Source organism: Pelophylax lessonae (genome assembly GCF_965119305.1).
Source record: "Pelophylax lessonae genome assembly, chromosome: 1".
NCBI classification, from domain to species: Eukaryota; Metazoa; Chordata; class Amphibia; order Anura; family Ranidae; genus Pelophylax; species Pelophylax lessonae.
The window spans coordinates 504,305,645-504,331,511 of record NC_138768.1 but is presented as its reverse complement, the minus strand read 5'-3'; positions in this window follow the sequence as shown (position 1 = coordinate 504,331,511).

The window sequence follows — 25,867 nt, the reverse complement described above, 5'->3', positions numbered from 1 at the left end:
CCATCGAAAACCCAGCAACAGATATGACATAACCCAAAAATATAACCTGTTCACGATGAAACTCACACATCTCCAACTTGCAACACAGGTTGTTCTCTCTCAACCTCTGTAGGACAGGGGAGATGTCTGTGTGGCGGTTCTCTAGGGATTTTGAGCATATGAAAATATTATCTAGGTAAACTACCACATATTGCTGCAGCATGTCTTGGAGGACATAGTTAATAATTTCCTGGAAAACTGCAGGAGTATTGCAGAGACCAAAGGGCATTATGAGGTATTTGTAGTGTCCGCTCCTAGCATTAAATGCAGCTCTATATTTGTAGCAGGCGCCAGCCAAGACAGAAAGGTGGATGGTGATTCCTGAGAGAAAGGACTGGAGAGCCAGAGTGGAATTATCTACAATTGCGACCTTGGAACATTGTTCTCCCCATCCTTCATAATCAGTCCTCACCAAGTTGCTACCCTGTGCTGGGTGGTACCGAATGCTGAAGTGTGTAGAGTCCAAGCTAGAAATACAGCTTCCACCCTCAAATTCGATGTGAGTGAGTTACCAGAGCTGTAGAACAAGAGACCCTGGAAAAGCACCAAATTTGTAGATATGCTATAACAGATACTACACCAGAAGAAAGACCAGGGCATAATTGTGGACAGTAAGAGTCCCTATCCCCCCCATTGTGGTGGTGCAGAAAAACTGCAGATCCATCCACCTGTGTGTAGATTACAGATCTCAGATGATAATACTGGATCAATATACACTGCTAGGAATTGAAGGCATTCTAGAGGCTTTAATGGAAATTGCTAGACCTACAGTCTGGATACTACCAAGTTCTCATGGCACCTGAAGATAAGGAGAAGACAGCCTTTGTCCTTTGGGCTTCTATCACTTTATTTGCATGCCGTAAAGCAAAAGAGGTGCACCTGCAAAATTGCAAAGGTTAATGGAAAGAGTTTTGTGTGATTTAGTACCCAGATAATATCTTGTGTACCTTGATGACATTATCGTGTTTGGGGCTACAATAGTAAAGCATGAAGAACTACTTATGTAAGCACTACATGTCAGCAGACAAGTGCTAGTTCTGCAGGTCATCAGTCATCTATGTGGGCCACATTGTCTCTGCTAAAGAATTGGCCACTCATCCAGTCAAAGTTGAAGTAATGGTGAACTAGTCTCAGCCTCAGAATATTACAGAGTTGCGTTCTTTCCTTAACCACTTCAGCTCCAGAATGTTTTACCCCCTTAATGACCAGGCCATTTTTTGTAATTCGGCACTGCATTACTGTAACTAACAATTGCCCGGTCGTGCGACACTGTACCCAGATACAATTAATGTCCTTTTTTTTCCCACAAATAGAGCTTTCCTTTGGTGGTACTTGATCACCTCTGCGGTTTTTAGATTTTGCACTATAAACAAAAAAAGAGCAACGATTTTGAAAAAAAACACCATATTTTTTACTTTCTGCAATAAAAAATTCCCAATAAAAAATGTTTTAAAAATCAATTTTTTTTATCAGTTTAGGCTAATTTGTATTCTGCTAGATATTTTTGGTAAAAAAGATCCCGAAACGCGTGTTTTAATTGGTTTGCGCAAAAGTTGTAGCGTTTACAAACTACGAGATAGATTTTTGGACTGTGATCAGCGATTTTTAGCGGGACTGCGACATTGCGGCTGACAGATCGGACCCCTAACTGACATTTTTGACACTTTTTGGGGACCAGTGACATTAATGTAGTAATCAGTGCTAAATAATATGCACTGTTACTGTATAAATGACACTGGCAGGGAAGGGGTTAATACTAGGGGTGATCAAGGGGTTAAGCGTATGCCTACTTGAGCTTGCTAACTGTGGGGGGGGGGGGGAGGCTCTGTGACAGGCACACAGAGATCGGTGTTTCAGCTTAGCTGAAACACATGATCTCTCTCTGCCTGTCTGACAGAAGAGCCGCCTGCTTTGTTTACATAGGCAGTGTCTGAAGATTGCGGTAGGCCGGCGGCGATTGTGCCAGCTCCTCCCGCGTTCTGACTCTCTCTGTGTCTAATAACGACTGCGTGCACATAATCACGTAGATCTATGTGATTATGCGCAGCCGAGCTGCCCTGCAACAGTAAATCTGTGTGGGGCAGGAGGAAAGTGGTTAAATTTTGTGGTTTTGTAGAAGGGTAGTCAAAAGTGAGCAAATCTCTTCATGACTTGTTGAAGACTGATGTGTGCAGTCAAGGAAATCCTAAGAGAGCTTCAAAAAGTCCTTTTGGGGATCATTGGACTTCTGCTTGTGAACAGGTTTCCATTCAATTGAAAAAGAAGCTGACAGAAGCACCAGTTTTAGCATATGCTGAGGGTCAAAAACTGTATGTGCTCCATGTAGATGCTGTCTTCGGCGGATTTGGGTTGGGACACAGGTTGCCAGGCACGCATGTGCTCGGGACAAACCATCTGCATTCCCCATTTGAACACCGGCGATGCGTTACCACAAAACTAAATTCCTGAAGGGCTATGAACCACCTATTTATTCTCCTATTGGTCTCCTTGTTCTGTGCCATCCACTTCAATGGGGCATGATCCGTCACCAGTCCAAACTGTCTACCCAGGAGGTAGTACTGGAGAGAATCCAAAGCCCATTTCACCGCCAAACACTCTTTCTCAGTGGTGGCATAATTCTCCTCATGGGCCTTCAACTTTCGGCTGAGGTACATAACAGGGTGTTCTTCCCCTGTCATGGCACAGGCATGTCACAGGTCATGGCACAGGTCATGTCACAGTCATGTCACAGGTCATGTCACAGGTCATGTCACAGTCATGTCACAGGCATGTCACAGGTCATGTCACAGGTCATGTCACAGTCATGTCACAGGTCACAGGTCATGTCACAGGTCATGTCACAGGTCATGTCACAGGTCATGTCACTTACCTGCTCTTGGGCTGGCTCACTCGACCCGACCGACTGCTGTGCTGTGGGCTGCTGAAGATGGGAGACAAGTCGCTCCTGGGTCAGAAGGGACAGCTCCCCCACATGGTGCTCCCCCCGCAGGTTCAGGCCATGAGGGGGCGACACGCCGACACTGGACAGCCCGACTTTTCCAGGCACTGCGGGCAGCTAGCTCCTCTTTTGCCGATCCCTGGAGGTGAAGTAGTGACAGGATGTGATCCTCCTGCAGAGCGCAGACTTCCAGTTATTCTGTGCCAGCAGCTGCAGCGAGGCGGGCGGCCTCACATTGTGAATGATTGGGATATCTAGTACAATCTCAGTATTTGCAAATGATACTAAACTAAGCATGCCAATATCTTCTATGCAGGATGTGGAAACCTTACAAGTAGTGTTGAGCGAACACGGACTGTATTATTCGTGTTCGTACCGAATAATTGGATTTTTGTTACCCGAACACGAACACGGACACTTTACTGTATATTCGGGTAAAAATCCGTGTTCGGTCGTTTTATTTCCGGGTTTTGCATGCTTTGGCGCTCTTTTCATGGCGGGCTTTCAACAGCCAATCAACAATCGTTTAACTGGTGTGCCTTAAGCCATCCCAGCCATGCCTGCAAATGTCTCAGTAGCTGTGATTGGCCGTCTGAAGCATGTGACCAAGTCTTTATAAGTTCGAGGCAGCCGCAGCGGCGTCATTATGCTGCTTAGATCAGGGACAGAGCACACATCAACGTGCTGGCTGCTGATTAGGGAAAGATAGGCAGGAAAAAAACATTTGTGTCCGGATAGAATTGAGGGACAGGTCGGAGTGTTTAGGCAGGGCGAGTTGTAGGCATTTTAGGGATAGAGTCTGCTGAATTATAGGGTCAGTGTCTTCTGCAAACTACAATCGATATTGCTGTGTGGGGGGTGGGGTCTGCACTTAGTTCTCCTGATCTACGATCTCTTCTCAATCCTGTTAGGGACAGAGTCTGCTGAATTTTAGGGAAACTGTGTTCTACAAACTACAATCGATATTGCTGTGTGGTGTGGGATAGGAGATAGGCAGGTGTCAGTGATCCACATCCATTTTTCTGTGTGTGGGCTGCAGTGAACACAATCTTTTTGGGGTGCAGTGAACACAATCCTTTTGGAGTGCAGTGAACAAAATCTTTGTGGGGTGCAGTGAACAAAACCTTTGTGGGGGTACAGTGAACACAATCTTTGTGGGGTGCAGTGAAGACAATCCTTGTGGGGTGCAGTGAAGACAATCCTTGTGGGGTGCAGTGAACAAAATCTTTGGGGGGTACAGTGAACACAATCTTTGTGGGGTGCAGAGAAGACAATCCTTGTGGGGTGCAGTGAACAAAATCTTTGGGGGGGTACAGTGAACACAATCTTTGTGGGGTGCAGTGAACAAAACCTTTGTGGGGTGCAGTGAACACAATCTTTGTGGGGTGCAGTGAAGACAATCCTTGTGGGGTGCAGTGAAGACAATCCTTGTGGGGTGCAGTGAACAAAATCTTTGGGGGGTACAGTGAACACAATCTTTGTGGGGAGCAGTGAACAAAACCTTTGTGGGGTACAGTGAACACAATCTTTGTGGGGTGCAGTGAACAAAACCTTTGTGGGGTACAGTGAACACAATCTTTGTGGGGTGCAGTGAACAAAACCTTTGTGGGGTACAGTGAACACAATCTTTGTGGGGTGCAGTGAAGACAATCCTTTTGGAGTGCAGTGAACACAATCTTTGTGGGGTACAGTGAACACAATCTTTGTGGGGTGCAGTGAACAAAACCTTTGTGGGGTACAGTGAACACAATCTTTGTGGGGTGCAGTGAACACAATCTTTGTGGGGTGCAGTGAACAAAACCTTTGTGGGGTGCAGTGAACACAACCTTTGCGGGGTACAGTGAACACAATCTTTGTGGGGTGCAGTGAACAAAACCTTTGTGGGGTACAGTGAACACAATCTTTGTGGGGTACAGTGAACACAATCTTTGTGGGGTGCAGTGAACAAAACCTTTGTGGGGTACAGTGAACACAATCTTTGTGGGGTGCAGTGAACACAATCTTTGTGGGGTGCAGTGAACAAAACCTTTGTGGGGTGCAGTGAACACAACCTTTGTGGGGTACAGTGAACACAATCTTTGTGGGGTGCAGTGAACAAAACCTTTGTGGGGTACAGTGAACACAATCTTTGTGGGGTACAGTGAACACAATCTTTGTGGGGTGCAGTGAACAAAACCTTTGTGGGGTACAGTGAACACAATCTTTGTGGGGTGCAGTGAACAAAACCTTTGTGGGGTACAGTGAACACAATCTTTGTGGGGTGCAGTGAAGACAATCCTTTTGGAGTGCAGTGAACAAAATCTTTGTGGGGTACAGTGAACACAATCTTTGTGGGGTGCAGTGAACAAAATCTTTGTGGGGTACAGTGAACACAATCTTTGTGGGGTGCAGTGAAGACAATCCTTGTGGGGTGCAGTGAACAAAACCTTTGTGGGGTACAGTGAACACAATCTTTGTGGGTACAGTGAACACAATCTTTGTGGGGTGCAGTGAACAAAACCTTTGTGGGGTACAGTGAACACAATCTTTGTGGGGTGCAGTGAACAAAACCTTTATGGGGTACAGTGAAGACAATCTTTGTGGGGTGCAGTGAAGACAATCCTTTTGGAGTGCAGTGAACAAAATCTTTGTGGGGTACAGTGAACACAATCTTTGTGGGGTGCAGTGAACAAAATCTTTGTGGGGTACAGTGAACACAATCTTTGTGGGGTGCAGTGAAGACTATCCTTGTGGGGTGCAGTGAAGACAATCCTTGTGGGGTGCAGTGAACAAAATCTTTGGGGGGTACAGTGAACACAATCTTTGTGGGGTGCAGTGAACAAAACCTTTGTGGGGTACAGTGAACACAATCTTTGTGGGGTGCAGTGAACAAAACCTTTGTGGGGTACAGTGAACAAAACCTTTGTGGGGTGCAGTGAACAAAACCTTTGTGGGGTGCAGTGAACACAACCTTTGTGGGGTACAGTGAACACAATCTTTGTGGGGTGCAGTGAACAAAACCTTTGTGGGGTACAGTGAACACAATCTTTGTGGGGTGCAGTGAACAAAACCTTTGTGGGGTACAGTGAACACAATCTTTGTGGGGTGCAGTGAAGACAATCCTTTTGGAGTGCAGTGAACAAAATCTTTGTGGGGTACAGTGAACACAATCTTTGTGGGTTGCAGTGAACAAAATCTTTGTGGGGTACAGTGAACACAATCTTTGTGGGGTGCAGTGAAGACAATCCTTTTGGAGTGCAGTGAACACAATCTTTGTGGGGTACAGTGAACACAATCTTTGTGGGGTGCAGTGAACAAAACCTTTGTGGGGTACAGTGAACACAATCTTTGTGGGGTGCAGTGAACACAATCTTTGTGGGGTGCAGTGAACAAAACCTTTGTGGGGTGCAGTGAACACAACCTTTGTGGGGTACAGTGAACACAATCTTTGTGGGGTGCAGTGAACAAAACCTTTGTGGGGTACAGTGAACACAATCTTTGTGGGGTACAGTGAACACAATCTTTGTGGGGTGCAGTGAACAAAACCTTTGTGGGGTGCAGTGAACACAATCTTTGTGGGGTGCAGTGAACAAAACCTTTGTGGGGTGCAGTGAACACAACCTTTGTGGGGTACAGTGAACACAATCTTTGTGAGGTGCAGTGAAGACAATCCTTGTGGGGTGCAGTGAAGACAATCCTTGTGGGGTGCAGTGAACAAAATCTTTGGGGGGTACAGTGAACACAATTTTTGTGGGGTGCAGTGAACAAAACCTTTGTGGGGTACAGTGAACACAATCTTTGTGGGGTGCAGTGAACAAAACCTTTGTGGGGTACAGTGAACACAATCTTTGTGGGGTGCAGTGAAGACAATCCTTTTGGAGTGCAGTGAACAAAATATTTGTGGGGTACAGTGAACACAATCTTTGTGGGGTGCAGTGAAGACAATCCTTGTGGGGTGCAGTGAAGACAATCCTTGTGGGGTGCAGTGAAGACAATCCTTGTGGGGTGCAGTAAACAAAATCTTTGGGGGGTACAGTGAACACAATCTTTGTGGGGTGCAGTGAACAAAACCTTTGTGGGGTACAGTGAACACAATCTTTGTGGGGTGCAGTGAACAAAACCTTTGTGGGGTACAGTGAACACAATCTTTGTGGGGTGCAGTGAAGACAATCCTTTTGGAGTGCAGTGAACACAATCTTTGTGGGGTGCAGTGAACAAAACCTTTGTGGGGTACAGTGAACACAATCTTTGTGGGGTGCAGTGAACAAAACCTTTGTGGGGTACAGTGAACACAATCTTTGTGGGGTGCAGTGAAGACAATCCTTTTGGAGTGCAGTGAACAAAATCTTTGTGGGGTACAGTGAACACAATCTTTGTGGGGTGCAGTGAAGACAATCCTTGTGGGGTGCAGTGAAGACAATCCTTGTGGGGTGCAGTAAACAAAATCTTTGGGGGGTACAGTGAACACAATCTTTGTGGGGTGCAGTGAACAAAACCTTTGTGGGGTACAGTGAACACAATCTTTGTGGGGTGCAGTGAAGACAATCCTTTTGGAGTGCAGTGAGCACAATCTTTGTGGGGTGCAGTGAACAAAACCTTTGTGGGGTACAGTGAACACAATCTTTGTGGGGTACAGTGAACACAATCTTTGTGGGGTACAGTGAACACAATCTCATACTTCTGAAGCTTTGAGGGTGCTGCCTGTTCTATACTCCTCCTCCTCCTCCTCCTCATCCATCCTTTTAGGTGTACAAACAATAGTAATTGGGGCCTAGTGTGCTTCTGTACGTGTGAAAAACATACACTTTTTTTTGATCATATTTCCTATTCCGCTATTCTATAAAAACCTTTGGGGCTCAATTAAATTGCGGAATAGTCTGTGTCGGTACGTGTGAGATCCACCTTTCCAAGTTTTTGGGGTTCATCTCATACTTCTGAAGCTTTGAGGGTGCTGCCTGTTCTATACTCCTCCTCCTCCTCCTCCTCATCCATCCTTTTAGGTGTACAAACAATAGTAATTGGGGCCTAGTGTGCTTCTGTACGTGTGAAAAACATACACTTTTTTTTGATCATATTTCCTATTCCGCTATTCAATAAAAACCTTTGGGGCTCAATTAAATTGCGGAATAGTCTGTGTCGGTACGTGTGAGATCCACCTTTCCAAGTTTTTGGGGTTCATCTCATACTTCTGAAGCTTTGAGGGTGCTGCCTGTTCTATACTCCTCCTCCTCCTCATCCATCCTTTTAGGTGTACAAACAATAGTAATTGGGGCCTAGTGTGCTTCTGTACGTGTGAAAAACATACACTTTTTTTTGATCATATTTCCTATTCCGCTATTCAATAAAAACCTTTGGGGCTCAATTAAATTGCGGAATAGTCTGTGTCGGTACGTGTGAGATCCACCTTTCCAAGTTTTTGGGGTTCATCTCATACTTCTGAAGCTTTGAGGGTGCTGCCTGTTCTATACTCCTCCTCCTCCTCTTCCTCATCCATCCTTTTAGGTGTACAAACAATAGTAATTGGGGCCTAGTGTGCTTCTGTACGTGTGAAAAACATACACTTTTTTCTGATCATATTTCCTATTCCGCTATTCAATAAAAACCTTTGGGGCTCAATTAAATTGCGGAATAGTCTGTGTCGGTACGTGTGAGATCCACCTTTCCAAGTTTTTGGGGTTCATCTCATACTTCTGAAGCTTTGAGGGTGCTGCCTGTTCTATACTCCTCCTCCTCCTCCTCCTCATCCATCCTTTTAGGTGTACAAACAATAGTAATTGGGGCCTAGTGTGCTTCTGTACGTGTGAAAAACATACACTTTTTTTTGATCATATTTCCTATTCCGCTATTCAATAAAAACCTTTGGGGCTCAATTAAATTGCGGAATAGTCTGTGTCGGTACGTGTGAGATCCACCTTTCCAAGTTTTTGGGGTTCATCTCATACTTCTGAAGCTTTGAGGGTGCTGCCTGTTCTATACTCCTCCTCCTCCTCTTCCTCATCCATCCTTTTAGGTGTACAAACAATAGTAATTGGGGCCTAGTGTGCTTCTGTACGTGTGAAAAACATACACTTTTTTTTGATCATATTTCCTATTCCGCTATTCTATAAAACCTTTGGGGCTCAATTAAATTGCGGAATAGTCTGTGTCGGTACGTGTGAGATCCACCTTTCCAAGTTTTTGGGGTTCATCTCATACTTCTGAAGATTTGAGGGTGCTGCCTGTTCCATACTCCTCTTCCTCATCCTCCCTTTAGGGTAGGAAAAAATTTAATCGGGCCTAGTCTGTGTTTGTACGTGTGAGATACACAGTTTTTTATCCTATTCCGCTATTCAATACACACCCTTTTGGTGTAAAAAACATTAAATTGCGGCATAGTTTGCATATTTGACTGTGAGATACACCCGTGCGATACTGTTGTTCTTTTGTTCCGCTATTCAATAAAGACCTTTCTAGGGCAAGATCTTAAATTTCAGAAATATGAGGAGAGCGTCAAATAGGGGCCGTGGCCTGGGTCGTGGTGGTGCTGCTGCTAGAGCTCCTGTTGCAAGGAGAGGACGTGGTCGATCTGTGCCAGCTACACGCACAAGTGAAACACCTTCCTCAAGTGTGAGTAGGCGACAGAACCTGCATCAGTATTTGGTAGGGCATCATACGCCCCTAGAAGTGATGAGGCCAGAACAAGTGGAGGCGATAGTAGATTGGTTTGCTGCTGACAGTGCCTCCAGTTCCTTCACATTGTCTCCCACCCAGTCTACTGCAGAAAGGTCACAGTTGGCACCTGCAGCCGATGTCCAACCGTCTTTCACCTCACCCCCTTGCAAATCAGGCAAGCAGTCTGAGCCCCAAGCCATACAGCAGTCTCTTCTTCTTTTTGATGACTCTGTCAGCAGGGTTTCCCAGGGCCATCCACCTAGCCCTGCCCCAGAAGTGGAAGAGATTGAGTGCAGCGATGCCCAACCACTTATTTCTCAAGATGAGTACATGCAAGGATCATCGCAGCACGTCTCCGATGATGACGAAACGCAGGTGCCAACTGCTGCGGCGTTCAGCATTGTGGAGACCGACAAGGAGGGCAGGGGTGAAGACTGGGTGGAAGATGATGTGGAGGACGATGAGGTCCTCCACCCCACATGGAATGAACGTCATGCAGGTGACCTGAGTAGTTTGGAGGAAGAGGCGGTGGTCGCACAGAGCCACCAGCACAGCAGAAGAGGGAGCAGGGTGCAGAAGCGGAGCGGCCGTGCCCTAGACACTACGCCCGCTACTGCCCAACGCAGCAAGGGAACGAGCGCACCAAAGTCAGCTCAAAGGAGTTCTCTAGCGTGGAAGTTCTTTAGAAAATGTGCTGATGACAGGACACGAGTGGTTTGCACCCTGTGCAATCAGAGCTTGAAGCGAGGCATAAACCTTCTCAACCTGAGCACAACCTGCATGATCAGGCATCTAAGTGCAAAGCACGAGCTGCAGTGGAGTACACACCTTCAAAACCAAGAAACGTCTCTGGCTCATCCTGCTTCCTCTTCTGCTGCAGTCTCGGCCGCTCCAGCCACATCTGTAGTGATACCGGCACCTGCCACCCCGCAAACAGACGATCTGTCAGCAACACCACCACCTGGGTCACCAACAACCATCTCCACAATGTCCCGTGGAAGCGTTCAGCTTTCCATCTCCCAAACACTTGAGAGGAAGAGGAAGTACCCCCCTACCCACCCGCGATCCCTGGCCCTGAATGCCAGCATTTCAAAATTATTGGCCTTTGAAATGCTGTCATTCCGTCTGGTGGAGACGCACAGTTTTAAAAACCTTATGTCGGTGGCTGTCCCACAGTACGTCGTGCCCAGCCGCCACTACTTTTCCAGGCAAGCCATCCCTTCCCTACACAACCAAGTGGGGGAAAAAATCAGGTGTGCACTGCGCAACGCCATCTGTGCCAAGGTCCACCTAACTACCGATACGTGGACCAGTAAGCACGGTCAGGGGCGTTATATCTCCCTAACGGCACACTGGGTAAATGCAGTGGCGGATGGGCCTGAGGCGGATAGCAATTTGGCGCATGTCCTTCCACCACCGAGGATTGCAGGGCGCTTCAGTTTGCCTCCTGTTCCTAACTTCTCCTACTCCGCTTCCTCATCCTCTACCGCCTCCTCATCCGGACAGCGTAACACCTTCACCACCAACTTCAGCACGGCCAGGGGTAAACGACAGCAGGCAGTTTTACAACTTGCCTGTTTGGGGGACAAACCACACACCGCGCAGGAGTTGTGGAGGAGCATGGAACAGCAAACAAATGAGTGGTTGCTGCCAGCGAGCCTCAAGCCCGGCCTGGTGGTGTGCGATAACGGGAGAAATCTCATAGCAGCTCTGGGCCTAGACGGTTTGACGCACATCCCTTGCCTGGCGCATGTGCTGAATTTGGTGGTGCAGAGGTTCCTTAAAAACTACCCCGATATGTCAGAGCTGCTGCAGAAAGTGCGGGCCGTTTGTGCGCACTTTCAGCGTTCTCACCCTGCTGCTGCTCGCCTGGCAGCGCTGCAGCGTAACTTCACCGCCTCATATGTGACGTGCCCACAAGGTGGAACTCCACCTTGCACATGCTGGAAAGACTGTGCGAGCAGCAGCAGGCCATAGTGGAGTTTCAGCTGCAGCACGCACGCGTGAGTCGATCTGCGGAACAGCACCACTTCACCACCAATAACTGGGCCTCCATGCGAGACCTGTGTGCCTTGTTGCGCTGTTTTGAGTACTCCACCAACATGGCCAGTGGCAATGACGCCGTTCTCAGCTTAACTATTCCACTTCTATGCCTCCTTGAAAAAACAATTCGGGCGATGATGGAAGAGGATGTGGCACAGGATGAGGAGGAGGAGGAGGAGGATGAAGAGGTAACATTTCAAAGGCTTTCAGGGCAGTCATTCGCAAGGGGCTCCGAGGGTGGGTTCCTGCACACACAAACGCCAGGGACACAATTGTCCAGCAGGGGCACAGTTCTGGAGGATGAGGAGGATGAGGAGGAGGAGGAGCTGGAGGAGGAGATGGAACCATGTTCACAGCAGGGTGGCACCCAGGCCAGCTCATGGCCATCACTGGTGCGTGGCTGGGGGGATACAGAGGACACGGACGATACACCTCCCACAGAGGACAGCCTTTCGTCGCCTCTGGGCAGCCTGGCACACATGAGCGATTACATGCTGCAGTGTCTCCACAACGACCGCCGAGTTGCCCACATTCTAACTTGTGCTGATTACTGGGTGGCCACGCTGCTGGATCCCCGTTACAAGGACAACGTACCGTCCTTAATTCACTCACTGGAGCGCGATCGCAAGATGCGCGAGTACAAGCGCACGCTGGTAGACGCGATGCTGCTGGCATTCCCATCTGACAGCGGGGCCACAGTGGAAGCACAAGGCAGAGGAGGAGGAGGAGGAGGTCGCCAACTCAACCAGGGCACCGCCAGCACCTCAGAAGGCAGGGTTAGCATGGCCGAAATGTGGAAAAGCTTTGTCAGCACGCCACAACAAACAGCAGCACCAGCAGCTCAGATGGAACGTCTTAGCAGGAGGCAGCATTTTACCAACATGGTGGAGCAGTATGTGTGCACACGCCTACATGTAGTGAATGAGGGGTCTGCCCCCTTCAACTTCTGGGTCTCCAAATTGGGCACATGGCCTGAGCTTGCCCTTTACGCCTTGGAGGTGCTGGCGTGCCCTGCAGCCAGTGTATTATCTGAACGGGTATTTAGCACGGCTGGGGGTGTTATAACAGACAAGCGCAGCCGCCTGTCCAGAGACAATGTGGACAAGCTCACGTTCATTAAAATGAACCAGGCATGGATCCCACGGGACTTTTCCGTACCTTGTGCAGAATAGCAATGGATACCGACCTTACCCAGCCATTGTTCCATTTTTGCTCTTTCTCACTCTTTTGGGGTGTACCCTCATTTAAAATTTGTGAAAAGAAGCAGTGTTGGCTACCTCGTCCTCCTCCTCAGGGCCAGATTAACGTAGGGGCTATTGGAGCTGCAGCTCCATGCAGGCCCCTACCTTTTATATAGGCCCCGGGTTGGCCATATTCACTGTGACCGCTCTTCTGTCACTTGTAAACACAGCAGTCTGGCTTCTATGCTCGCTTCCCCAGGCAGCACCCTCAGAACCTCCCCACACAGCGCGAAGGCCGGACAAGGAGGGACAGTTGCCGATGCATGGATGTGTTTATGGGCTTCAGAGACAGCATCCCATGTTGAATTAGGCATGCATGGCTGCACCCTTCCTCCTCTGGGTGCATGCCAAGGCACGGCTCTTAAGGCCCTTCAAAATCCTCAGCACCAAGACCATGAACACAATCTTTGTGGGGTGCAGTGAAGACAATCCTTTTGGAGTGCAGTGAACACAATCTTTGTGGGGTGCAGTGAACAAAACCTTTGTGGGGTACAGTGAACACAATCTTTGTGGGGTGCAGTGAACAAAACCTTTGTGGGGTACAGTGAACACAATCTTTGTGGGGTGCAGTGAAGACAATCCTTTTGGAGTGCAGTGAACAAAATCTTTGTGGGGTACAGTGAACACAATCTTTGTGGGGTGCAGTGAAGACAATCCTTGTGGGGTGCAGTGAAGACAATCCTTGTGGGGTGCAGTAAACAAAATCTTTGGGGGGTACAGTGAACACAATCTTTGTGGGGTGCAGTGAACAAAACCTTTGTGGGGTACAGTGAACACAATCTTTGTGGGGTGCAGTGAAGACAATCCTTTTGGAGTGCAGTGAGCACAATCTTTGTGGGGTGCAGTGAACAAAACCTTTGTGGGGTACAGTGAACACAATCTTTGTGGGGTACAGTGAACACAATCTTTGTGGGGTACAGTGAACACAATCTCATACTTCTGAAGCTTTGAGGGTGCTGCCTGTTCTATACTCCTCCTCCTCCTCCTCATCCATCCTTTTAGGTGTACAAACAATAGTAATTGGGGCCTAGTGTGCTTCTGTACGTGTGAAAAACACACACTTTTTTTTGATCATATTTCCTATTCCGCTATTCTATAAAAACCTTTGGGGCTCAATTAAATTGCGGAATAGTCTGTGTCGGTACGTGTGAGATCCACCTTTCCAAGTTTTTGGGGTTCATCTCATACTTCTGAAGCTTTGAGGGTGCTGCCTGTTCTATACTCCTCCTCCTCCTCCTCCTCATCCATCCTTTTAGGTGTACAAACAATAGTAATTGGGGCCTAGTGTGCTTCTGTACGTGTGAAAAACATACACTTTTTTTTGATCATATTTCCTATTCCGCTATTCTATAAAAACCTTTGGGGCTCAATTAAATTGCGGAATAGTCTGTGTCGGTACGTGTGAGATCCACCTTTCCAAGTTTTTGGGGTTCATCTCATACTTCTGAAGCTTTGAGGGTGCTGCCTGTTCTATACTCCTCCTCCTCCTCCTCCTCATCCATCCTTTTAGGTGTACAAACAATAGTAATTGGGGCCTAGTGTGCTTCTGTACGTGTGAAAAACATACACTTTTTTTTGATCATATTTCCTATTCCGCTATTCAATAAAAACCTTTGGGGCTCAATTAAATTGCGGAATAGTCTGTGTCGGTACGTGTGAGATCCACCTTTCCAAGTTTTTGGGGTTCATCTCATACTTCTGAAGCTTTGAGGGTGCTGCCTGTTCTATACTCCTCCTCCTCCTCCTCCTCCTCATCCATCCTTTTAGGTGTACAAACAATAGTAATTGGGGCCTAGTGTGCTTCTGTACGTGTGAAAAACATACACTTTTTTTTGATCATATTTCCTATTCCGCTATTCAATAAAAACCTTTGGGGCTCAATTAAATTGCGGAATAGTCTGTGTCGGTACGTGTGAGATCCACCTTTCCAAGTTTTTGGGGTTCATCTCATACTTCTGAAGCTTTGAGGGTGCTGCCTGTTCTATACTCCTCCTCCTCCTCTTCCTCATCCATCCTTTTAGGTGTACAAACAATAGTAATTGGGGCCTAGTGTGCCTCTGTACGTGTGAAAAACATACACTTTTTCTGATCATATTTCCTATTCCGCTATTCAATAAAAACCTTTGGGGCTCAATTAAATTGCGGAATAGTCTGTGTCGGTACGTGTGAGATCCACCTTTCCAAGTTTTTGGGGTTCATCTCATACTTCTGAAGCTTTGAGGGTGCTGCCTGTTCTATACTCCTCCTCCTCCTCCTCCTCATCCATCCTTTTAGGTGTACAAACAATAGTAATTGGGGCCTAGTGTGCTTCTGTACGTGTGAAAAACATACACTTTTTTTTGATCATATTTCCTATTCCGCTATTCAGTAAAAACCTTTGGGGCTCAATTAAATTGCGGAATAGTCTGTGTCGGTACGTGTGAGATCCACCTTTCCAAGTTTTTGGGGTTCATCTCATACTTCTGAAGCTTTGAGGGTGCTGCCTGTTCTATACTCCTCCTCCTCCTCTTCCTCATCCATCCTTTTAGGTGTACAAACAATAGTAATTGGGGCCTAGTGTGCTTCTGTACGTGTGAAAAACATACACTTTTTTTTGATCATATTTCCTATTCCGCTATTCTATAAAAACCTTTGGGGCTCAATTAAATTGCGGAATAGTCTGTGTCGGTACGTGTGAGATCCACCTTTCCAAGTTTTTGGGGTTCATCTCATACTTCTGAAGCTTTGAGGGTGCTGCCTGTTCTATACTCCTCCTCCTCCTCCTCCTCCTCATCCATCCTTTTAGGTGTACAAACAATAGTAATTGGGGCCTAGTGTGCTTCTGTACGTGTGAAAAACATACACTTTTTTTTGATCATATTTCCTATTCCGCTATTCAATAAAAACCTTTGGGGCTCAATTAAATTGCGGAATAGTCTGTGTCGGTACGTGTGAGATCCACCTTTCCAAGTTTTTGGGGTTCATCTCATACTTCTGAAGCTTTGAGGGTGCTGCCTGTTCTATACTCCTCCTCCTCCTCTTCCTCATCCATCCTTTTAGGTGTACAAACAATAGTAATTGGGGCCTAGTGTGCTTCTGTACGTGTGAAAAACATACACTTTTTTCTGATCATATTTCCTATTCCGCTATTCAATAAAAACCTTTGGGGCTCAATTAAATTGCGGAATAGTCTGTGTCGGTACGTGTGAGATCCACCTTTCCAAGTTTTTGGGGTTCATCTCATACTTCTGAAGCTTTGAGGGTGCTGCCTGTTCTATACTCCTCCTCCTCCTCCTCCTCATCCATCCTTTTAGGTGTACAAACAATAGTAATTGGGGCCTAGTGTGCTTCTGTACGTGTGAAAAACATACACTTTTTTTTGATCATATTTCCTATTCCGCTATTCAGTAAAAACCTTTGGGGCTCAATTAAATTGCGGAATAGTCTGTGTCGGTACGTGTGAGATCCACCTTTCCAAGTTTTTGGGGTTCATCTCATACTTCTGAAGCTTTGAGGGTGCTGCCTGTTCTATACTCCTCCTCCTCCTCTTCCTCATCCATCCTTTTAGGTGTACAAACAATAGTAATTGGGGCCTAGTGTGCTTCTGTACGTGTGAAAAACATACACTTTTTTTTGATCATATTTCCTATTCCGCTATTCTATAAAAACCTTTGGGGCTCAATTAAATTGCGGAATAGTCTGTGTCGGTACGTGTGAGATCCACCTTTCCAAGTTTTTGGGGTTCATCTCATACTTCTGAAGATTTGAGGGTGCTGCCTGTTCCATACTCCTCTTCCTCATCCTCCCTTTAGGGTAGGAAAAAATTTAATCGGGCCTAGTCTGTGTTTGTACGTGTGAGATACACAGTTTTTTATCCTATTCCGCTATTCAATACACACCCTTTTGGTGTAAAAAACATTAAATTGCGGCATAGTTTGCATATTTGACTGTGAGATACACCCGTGCGATACTGTTGTTCTTTTGTTCCGCTATTCAATAAAGACCTTTCTAGGGCAAGATCTTAAATTTCAGAAATATAAGGAGAGCGTCAAATAGGGGCCGTGGCCTGGGTCGTGGTGGTGCTGCTGCTAGAGCTCCTGTTGCAAGGAGAGGACGTGGTCGATCTGTGCCAGCTACACGCACAAGTGAAACACCTTCCTCAAGTGTGAGTAGGCGACAGAACCTGCATCAGTATTTGGTAGGGCATCATACGCCCCTAGAAGTGATGAGGCCAGAACAAGTGGAGGCGATAGTAGATTGGTTTGCTGCTGACAGTGCCTCCAGTTCCTTCACATTGTCTCCCACCCAGTCTACTGCAGAAAGGTCACAGTTGGCACCTGCAGCCGATGTCCAACCGTCTTTCACCTCACCCCCTTGCAAATCAGGCAAGCAGTCTGAGCCCCAAGCCATACAGCAGTCTCTTCTTCTTTTTGATGACTCTGTCAGCAGGGTTTCCCAGGGCCATCCACCTAGCCCTGCCCCAGAAGTGGAAGAGATTGAGTGCAGCGATGCCCAACCACTTATTTCTCAAGATGAGTACATGCAAGGATCATCGCAGCACGTCTCCGATGATGACGAAACGCAGGTGCCAACTGCTGCGGCGTTCAGCATTGTGGAGACCGACAAGGAGGGCAGGGGTGAAGACTGGGTGGAAGATGATGTGGAGGACGATGAGGTCCTCCACCCCACATGGAATGAACGTCATGCAGGTGACCTGAGTAGTTTGGAGGAAGAGGCGGTGGTCGCACAGAGCCACCAGCACAGCAGAAGAGGGAGCAGGGTGCAGAAGCGGAGCGGCCGTGCCCTAGACACTACGCCCGCTACTGCCCAACGCAGCAAGGGAACGAGCGCACCAAAGTCAGCTCAAAGGAGTTCTCTAGCGTGGAAGTTCTTTAGAAAATGTGCTGATGACAGGACACGAGTGGTTTGCACCCTGTGCAATCAGAGCTTGAAGCGAGGCATAAACCTTCTCAACCTGAGCACAACCTGCATGATCAGGCATCTAAGTGCAAAGCACGAGCTGCAGTGGAGTACACACCTTCAAAACCAAGAAACGTCTCTGGCTCATCCTGCTTCCTCTTCTGCTGCAGTCTCGGCCGCTCCAGCCACATCTGTAGTGATACCGGCACCTGCCACCCCGCAAACAGACGATCTGTCAGCAACACCACCACCTGGGTCACCAACAACCATCTCCACAATGTCCCGTGGAAGCGTTCAGCTTTCCATCTCCCAAACACTTGAGAGGAAGAGGAAGTACCCCCCTACCCACCCGCGATCCCTGGCCCTGAATGCCAGCATTTCAAAATTATTGGCCTTTGAAATGCTGTCATTCCGTCTGGTGGAGACGCACAGTTTTAAAAACCTTATGTCGGTGGCTGTCCCACAGTACGTCGTGCCCAGCCGCCACTACTTTTCCAGGCAAGCCATCCCTTCCCTACACAACCAAGTGGGGGAAAAAATCAGGTGTGCACTGCGCAACGCCATCTGTGCCAAGGTCCACCTAACTACCGATACGTGGACCAGTAAGCACGGTCAGGGGCGTTATATCTCCCTAACGGCACACTGGGTAAATGCAGTGGCGGATGGGCCTGAGGCGGATAGCAATTTGGCGCATATCCTTCCACCACCGAGGATTGCAGGGCGCTTCAGTTTGCCTCCTGTTCCTAACTTCTCCTACTCCGCTTCCTCATCCTCTACCGCCTCCTCATCCGGACAGCGTAACACCTTCACCACCAACTTCAGCACGGCCAGGGGTAAACGACAGCAGGCAGTTTTACAACTTGCCTGTTTGGGGGACAAACCACACACCGCGCAGGAGTTGTGGAGGAGCATGGAACAGCAAACAAATGAGTGGTTGCTGCCAGCGAGCCTCAAGCCCGGCCTGGTGGTGTGCGATAACGGGAGAAATCTCATAGCAGCTCTGGGCCTAGACGGTTTGACGCACATCCCTTGCCTGGCGCATGTGCTGAATTTGGTGGTGCAGAGGTTCCTTAAAAACTACCCCGATATGTCAGAGCTGCTGCAGAAAGTGCGGGCCGTTTGTGCGCACTTTCAGCGTTCTCACCCTGCTGCTGCTCGCCTGGCAGCGCTGCAGCGTAACTTCACCGCCTCATATGTGACGTGCCCACAAGGTGGAACTCCACCTTGCACATGCTGGAAAGACTGTGCGAGCAGCAGCAGGCCATAGTGGAGTTTCAGCTGCAGCACGCACGCGTGAGTCGCTCTGCGGAACAGCACCACTTCACCACCAATAACTGGGCCTCCATGCGAGACCTGTGTGCCTTGTTGCGCTGTTTTGAGTACTCCACCAACATGGCCAGTGGCAATGACGCCGTTCTCAGCTTAACTATCCCACTTCTATGCCTCCTTGAAAAAACAATTCGGGCGATGATGGAAGAGGATGTGGCACAGGATGAGGAGGAGGAGGAGGAGGATGAAGAGGTAACATTTCAAAGGCTTTCAGGGCAGTCATTCGCAAGGGGCTCCGAGGGTGGGTTCCTGCACACACAAACGCCAGGGACACAATTGTCCAGCAGGGGCACAGTTCTGGAGGATGAGGAGGATGAGGAGGAGGAGGAGCTGGAGGAGGAGATGGAACCATGTTCACAGCAGGGTGGCACCCAGGCCAGCTCATGGCCATCACTGGTGCGTGGCTGGGGGGATACAGAGGACACGGACGATACACCTCCCACAGAGGACAGCCTTTCGTCGCCTCTGGGCAGCCTGGCACACATGAGCGATTACATGCTGCAGTGTCTCCACAACGACCGCCGAGTTGCCCACATTCTAACTTGTGCTGATTACTGGGTGGCCACGCTGCTGGATCCCCGTTACAAGGACAACGTACCGTCCTTAATTCACTCACTGGAGCGCGATCGCAAGATGCGCGAGTACAAGCGCACGCTGGTAGACGCGATGCTGCTGGCATTCCCATCTGACAGCGGGGCCACAGTGGAAGCACAAGGCAGAGGAGGAGGAGGAGGAGGTCGCCAACTCAACCAGGGCACCGCCAGCACCTCAGAAGGCAGGGTTAGCATGGCCGAAATGTGGAAAAGCTTTGTCAGCACGCCACAACAAACAGCAGCACCAGCAGCTCAGATGGAACGTCTTAGCAGGAGGCAGCATTTTACCAACATGGTGGAGCAGTATGTGTGCACACGCCTACATGTAGTGAATGAGGGGTCTGCCCCCTTCAACTTCTGGGTCTCCAAATTGGGCACATGGCCTGAGCTTGCCCTTTACGCCTTGGAGGTGCTGGCGTGCCCTGCAGCCAGTGTATTATCTGAACGGGTATTTAGCACGGCTGGGGGTGTTATAACAGACAAGCGCAGCCGCCTGTCCAGAGACAATGTGGACAAGCTCACGTTCATTAAAATGAACCAGGCATGGATCCCACGGGACTTTTCCGTACCTTGTGCAGAATAGCAATGGATACCGACCTTACCCAGCCATTGTTCCATTTTTGCTCTTTCTCACTCTTTTGGGGTGTACCCTCATTTAAAATTTGTGAAAAGAAGCAGTGTTGGCTACCTCGTCCTCCTCCTCAGGGCCAGATTAACGTAGGGGCTATTGGAGCTGCAGCTCCATGCAGGCCCCTACCTTTTATATAGGCCCCGGGTTGGCCATATTCACTGTGACCGCTCTTCTGTCACTTGTAAACACAGCAGTCTGGCTTCTATGCTCGCTTCCCCAGGCAGCACCCTCAGAACCTCCCCACACAGCGCGAAGGCCGGACAAGGAGGGACAGTTGCCGATGCATGGATGTGTTTATGGGCTTCAGAGACAGCATCCCATGTTGAATTAGGCATGCATGGCTGCACCCTTCCTCCTCTGGGTGCATGCCAAGGCACGGCTCTTAAGGCCCTTCAAAATCCTCAGCACCAAGACCATGATGCTCTTAATCCGGCCCTGGTCCTCCTCCACCGCCGCTTCCACCTACACCGCCCATAGGTGTGCGCAGCCTATTGCATTAGGGTGTGCACCCCAAAGTTGAAATACACATGCATGTGTTTGCCTACATGTACATGGCCCCGATACATTACTCTCCCTGCTGGCAAAGAGAAATAGAGCAGAGCAGGTGCGAGGGAGATCTTTCCCATCTCCTCACTGGCAAACAGAGCGATAATGCTATGTGCCCTAGGTGATTAGGGTGTGCCCAGGTACACCAGGCACACCCTGTGCGCACGCCTATGACACCGCCACATCCACCACCACCTCAACCTCCCTCCTACTCCTTATGGGCCTCGTCCTTCAGAGATGAAGAACATTGTTTTATTTTTCTGTTTTTTTTTTGTTGTTTTAAGTTATTTCCCTATCCACATTTGTTTGCAGAGCACTTGCCATGCTCTTAACTACGTGTTGCTGCCATTTGCAGCACTCTAGCCCTTTCCATTGGTGTTTTAGAGCCATTTTAGTGCCTTAAAGTTCGGGTCCCCATTGACTTCAATGGGGTTCGGTGTCCAGGAAAAGTTCGGTAAAAGTCCGGGACACGGACCCGGACTTTTTTTTAAAGTTCGGCCGAACCCGTCGAACACGGACATCTAGGTGTCCGCTCAACCCTACTTACAAGCGGACCTGAACAAAATAATGGGGTGGGCAACTACATGGCAGATGAGGTTTAATGTTGAAAAATGTAAAGTAATGCACTTGGGTGCCAGAAACCAGAAAGCAAGCTACTCACTAGGGGGGGAACCTCTGGGTGAGTCTAGGATGGAAAAGGACCTGGGTGTACTGGTAGACAACAGGCTTGGCAGTGGCATGCAATGCCAAGCCGCTGCAAGCAAAGCCAAGAGAATACTGGGATGTATAAAAAAGGGGATTCACTCCAGAAATAAAGAGATTATTCTCCCAATCTACAAGACTCTGGTCCGGCCACATCTGGAGTATGCAGTCCAGTTCTGGGCACCGGTCCTCAGGAAGGATGTGCTGGAACTGGAAAGAGTCCAGAGAAGGGCAACAAAAATAATTAGGACATCAGCTATGAGGAAAGACTACAAGCACTGAACTTATTCTCTCTGGAGAAGAGACGATTGAGGGGGGATATGATATCAATGTACAAATACTGTACTGGCGACCCTAGCATAAGGAACAAACTATTCAGAGAAAGGGAATACAATAAGACACATGACCACTCACTAAAACTAGAGGAAAGGCGGTTTAACCTTAAAGTACGTAGGGGGTTCTTCACTGTCAGAGCAGTAAGGATTTGTAATTCTCTTCCGCAAACAGTCGTATTAGCAGGGAGCATCGATAGTTTCAAAAAAACTATTAGATGGGCACCTTAAAGACCACAACGTACAGGGGTATACAATGTACGGTTAACAGCAAACACACACACACATCATAGGTTGAACTGGATGGACTGATGTCTTTTTTCAACCTCACTAACTATGTAACTATGGGCCTAATTCATAGTACCGCTATTTGGCTAACGCCGGGATTTTTGCGAACCGGCAAATTTTTACGTCTGAAATCGGTATTCAAAGTACGGCGGGCGGCCAATAACGCCTAGTGTTAGATTCATGAAGATGCTACAAGGTCAGAGCGCGACTTAAAAACAGGTCAGCTAAAAGTTCGACTAATGTTTAGCCAAATTTTTCCCTGTACCCCCAAAAATCCCAAATCACTGTGGAAGGTGTGGAGATGAATTTGGAGATGACTAGCTTTTAAAAAATGACAAAAACTGACCTAGAAAGAGAGATATCTGCAAAAGTGTAGAAAGTAAAAACAGCTCCTCAAGTCCCGAGCTGCCAGAGCGCGAATGTGCGCATGCGCAGCGCCAACTAGGCTCAAAAAGATCCGCTATCGCGAATTTGGGCACTCTATTTTTTGAATGCGAACTAAAAATCCGCTGTATCGCCCATATAAAATGGAAAGAACCGGCGGATTTGAAAAACATGCACACTTCTACCAAGGGATCCCTTAGTAAACACCATCACGTTCCATACACCTTTCTTGCTAACTCTGAAATAATAACAGTGAAATCTACAGTGTTTATATAGAACCTCCACATTATCTAGGTTATCCCACAAAATATTACATTGGGAAACATGTACTCAGATAGAAGGAAAATAGATGTAAAACATATTTCAAATAAAGATTATTAACATTTCACAATTATATAGGAAATGTCACAATTTTGCCAATATTCTATGTGTTTCAAAAGAATGTTTCTCTAAATATATTGCAAATACAGTTTCTTCCATATGGGTATGGCCAAGTGTTAGCATTTGAGTACACATTTAACTGCAGGTATATATCCCCATACTTGGCTAATTAGCAAAGTATGGTGAACAAACAAATATAGCTTTAGCTCTCAATATTGCTAGATATTGACTTTATGTGGCATCTTTTGTATTTAGTTAATGTCTTTATATTAAAAGTTTGGTGATACACATGCCTTTTTCAAACATGAGCAAAAGTATTGATGCTAACATTTGGAGGGTTGGAGACCTCCAATTGTTGCCCATACAGAGGGCTAATTCTGGATTCGAACTTACAAACCTACAGCAGGAAGGCAGACTCCCTAATTATTATGCTATTTCTCAGTCCTTACTGGCATTAAAGAAGCTCCTGTCCTCTTGTGAGCGTTGGGCATTTTCCTCATGCCGTCAAAATGCTCACATGTGAACAGGGGCCATTGAACTGAATAGGATTTGACTTTTTGGCTGTTTTGTGAGTTGATCCTCGAGCTGTAAAAATCCCCCCAAACGCCCCAAAACGGGCTACGTTCACATGTAGGCGTTGTGGTCTGTTTTTGGGGCTTTTTCATGTCATTCCATATAAAAATGCCTGCACAAAAAACGCATGTCAAAACACCTGTGAAAACGCCAGCAAAAACGCCCATAAGAACGCCTGATATAATTGCCACGCCAAGATTATGGATGTTCATGAGTGATGAGTCAGATTGTTGGCTTAGATATCTGTTCAATCTTCACAATCCCAACTCTCAAATAAAAAAAGGTGTGTTTCAATTGTTTCCCTAAATATATATTTCTCTCTCTCTCTTGCTCTCTCATGTAATTGTATATATATGTACAGTATGTATTCCTGTATCTAAACATTATAAATAATGACTAGCAAACTTGAAAAGAAAAATTTCTCAATTCACATACAGTATATACACACATACATACATACATACATACATGTATTTGGTTTGTTTGGGTCTCTCTCTCTCCTCTCTCTTTATTTCTATTTCCCTTTTTTTTGGAACTGAGCATGCTCCAAAACACACAGGACACACACAGTTAAATTTTTGCCTGGGAGTTACCATTACTGGGTGTGTGTTTTCCTTGATTATATATAGACCACTCAGACAGGAGCAAAGATTTGGCCTGGCAAGAGGTCCAATATATTGTGTGTGACATGCTTTATGTTTAACATTTGGGGGCCTTTGTTATTTATGGAGGTGGGATTTGGCTGTGTTGTCTGTTATGTCCAAAGACACATAGCCCACTTGACACTCTGTAAGTATTCATTGGTGTTAACATAATTGTGTATTGTTCTGTCAATCTGCACATGTATCCGAAGATTATTGGCTCTTTGTTGATGTATATGGTATAAATGTTGTACAAAGGTTGTTTTTGTAAAAAAAATTTAATTCTGTGGCTTCAGTGGGATACTGTGGAGACTGTGCCAAAAATATGTCATGTGAAATGTTTGAGCTGTGTATCCTGTTTGTAATAAACATTGATGGTGTTGGGCTGGCATGTTTCAAATGTCTTCTCAAAATGTCTTCATGTGTATAAATAAAAAAGTTTTCTGGTGTCCACAAATGTATGTTATGTTTTTTTTTTGCTATGTTTGTTAGACATGCTGAATGGTTGTGTAAGGTGACTATTTTTTGCGAATTCGCTAACATTAGAAACCGCGTTCTCACATTTGTAAATGCAACCGGAAACGACACTATTTGTGGGTGCACACGTTTCCGGAAACTGTACAGGTCCTCCCGCAATTCCGAGCAATATGGCGCCAGCTCTTTTTACAGCCGAAATTGTGGCATTCATCTGCAAGGTGAGGAGGGGGGGGGTGTGTGTGTGTGCGCGAATGTGCGAGATGTTAGTTAGCCAGTGGGGGGGGGGGGGTTGTCGCTTATCTAGCGGGTGTGCAAGTAACTTTTTGTCTAGTGATATGCGCATGCACTTCCTGCCTATTAGACGTGAGATAGAAGCTTCCTGTTATAGAAACTTCCTGTATGTGAACCTGTTCCCTACTATATATATATATATATATATATATATATATATATATAGAGAGAGATATATATATATATATATATATATATATATATATATATATATATATAGAGAGAGAGAGATAGATAGATAGATATATATATAGATATATTTTATTAGTTTCATTAGTTTCTACATTTGGACAAAATGATACACAATTATCTGTTACAGATTGCCATGGCGCTTTGGAATCTGTCTAGATAAAGACAAATGTATAGCCCCTTTTCATATATATGCAAGATTAGAAACATTATATTCCCTAAATACATTGAGAAAATAATTTTTGGCTTAAATACATACATACACACTGCAAGCTCTGCAAGGTTAGTCTGAGAGTCACCATCATAAGATGGATGTGCAGACAGCAGCTAATTTGATCACAAAAATCTGGACTGGTCACTGGTCATGTCTTCAAAGGATTGCATTGGAGAAATCTCCTCTAAAGGCAACACATGAGTGTATATTCACTTGATACTGATACTGATGTGATAACACTGTGATTTGCCAGCGTCTTAATGGATCACATTCCCAGCACACGCATCTCACACTGCCATATGTGAATCCATGGGGGTGTCCATTGCAAGTTAAATACACCCCCAGATCCCATTGCTTTGGTAATTTACAGATCTAACTGGAATCCGATGGCACTGCTGTGAACCACTATGCCATCAAATTCTGCTGGGGACCTTTAAAAAGGATTATGTGTGATTGGACTGTGATTGTGTGGATAATTCTGCCACATTAAATTGATCCAAATTTGT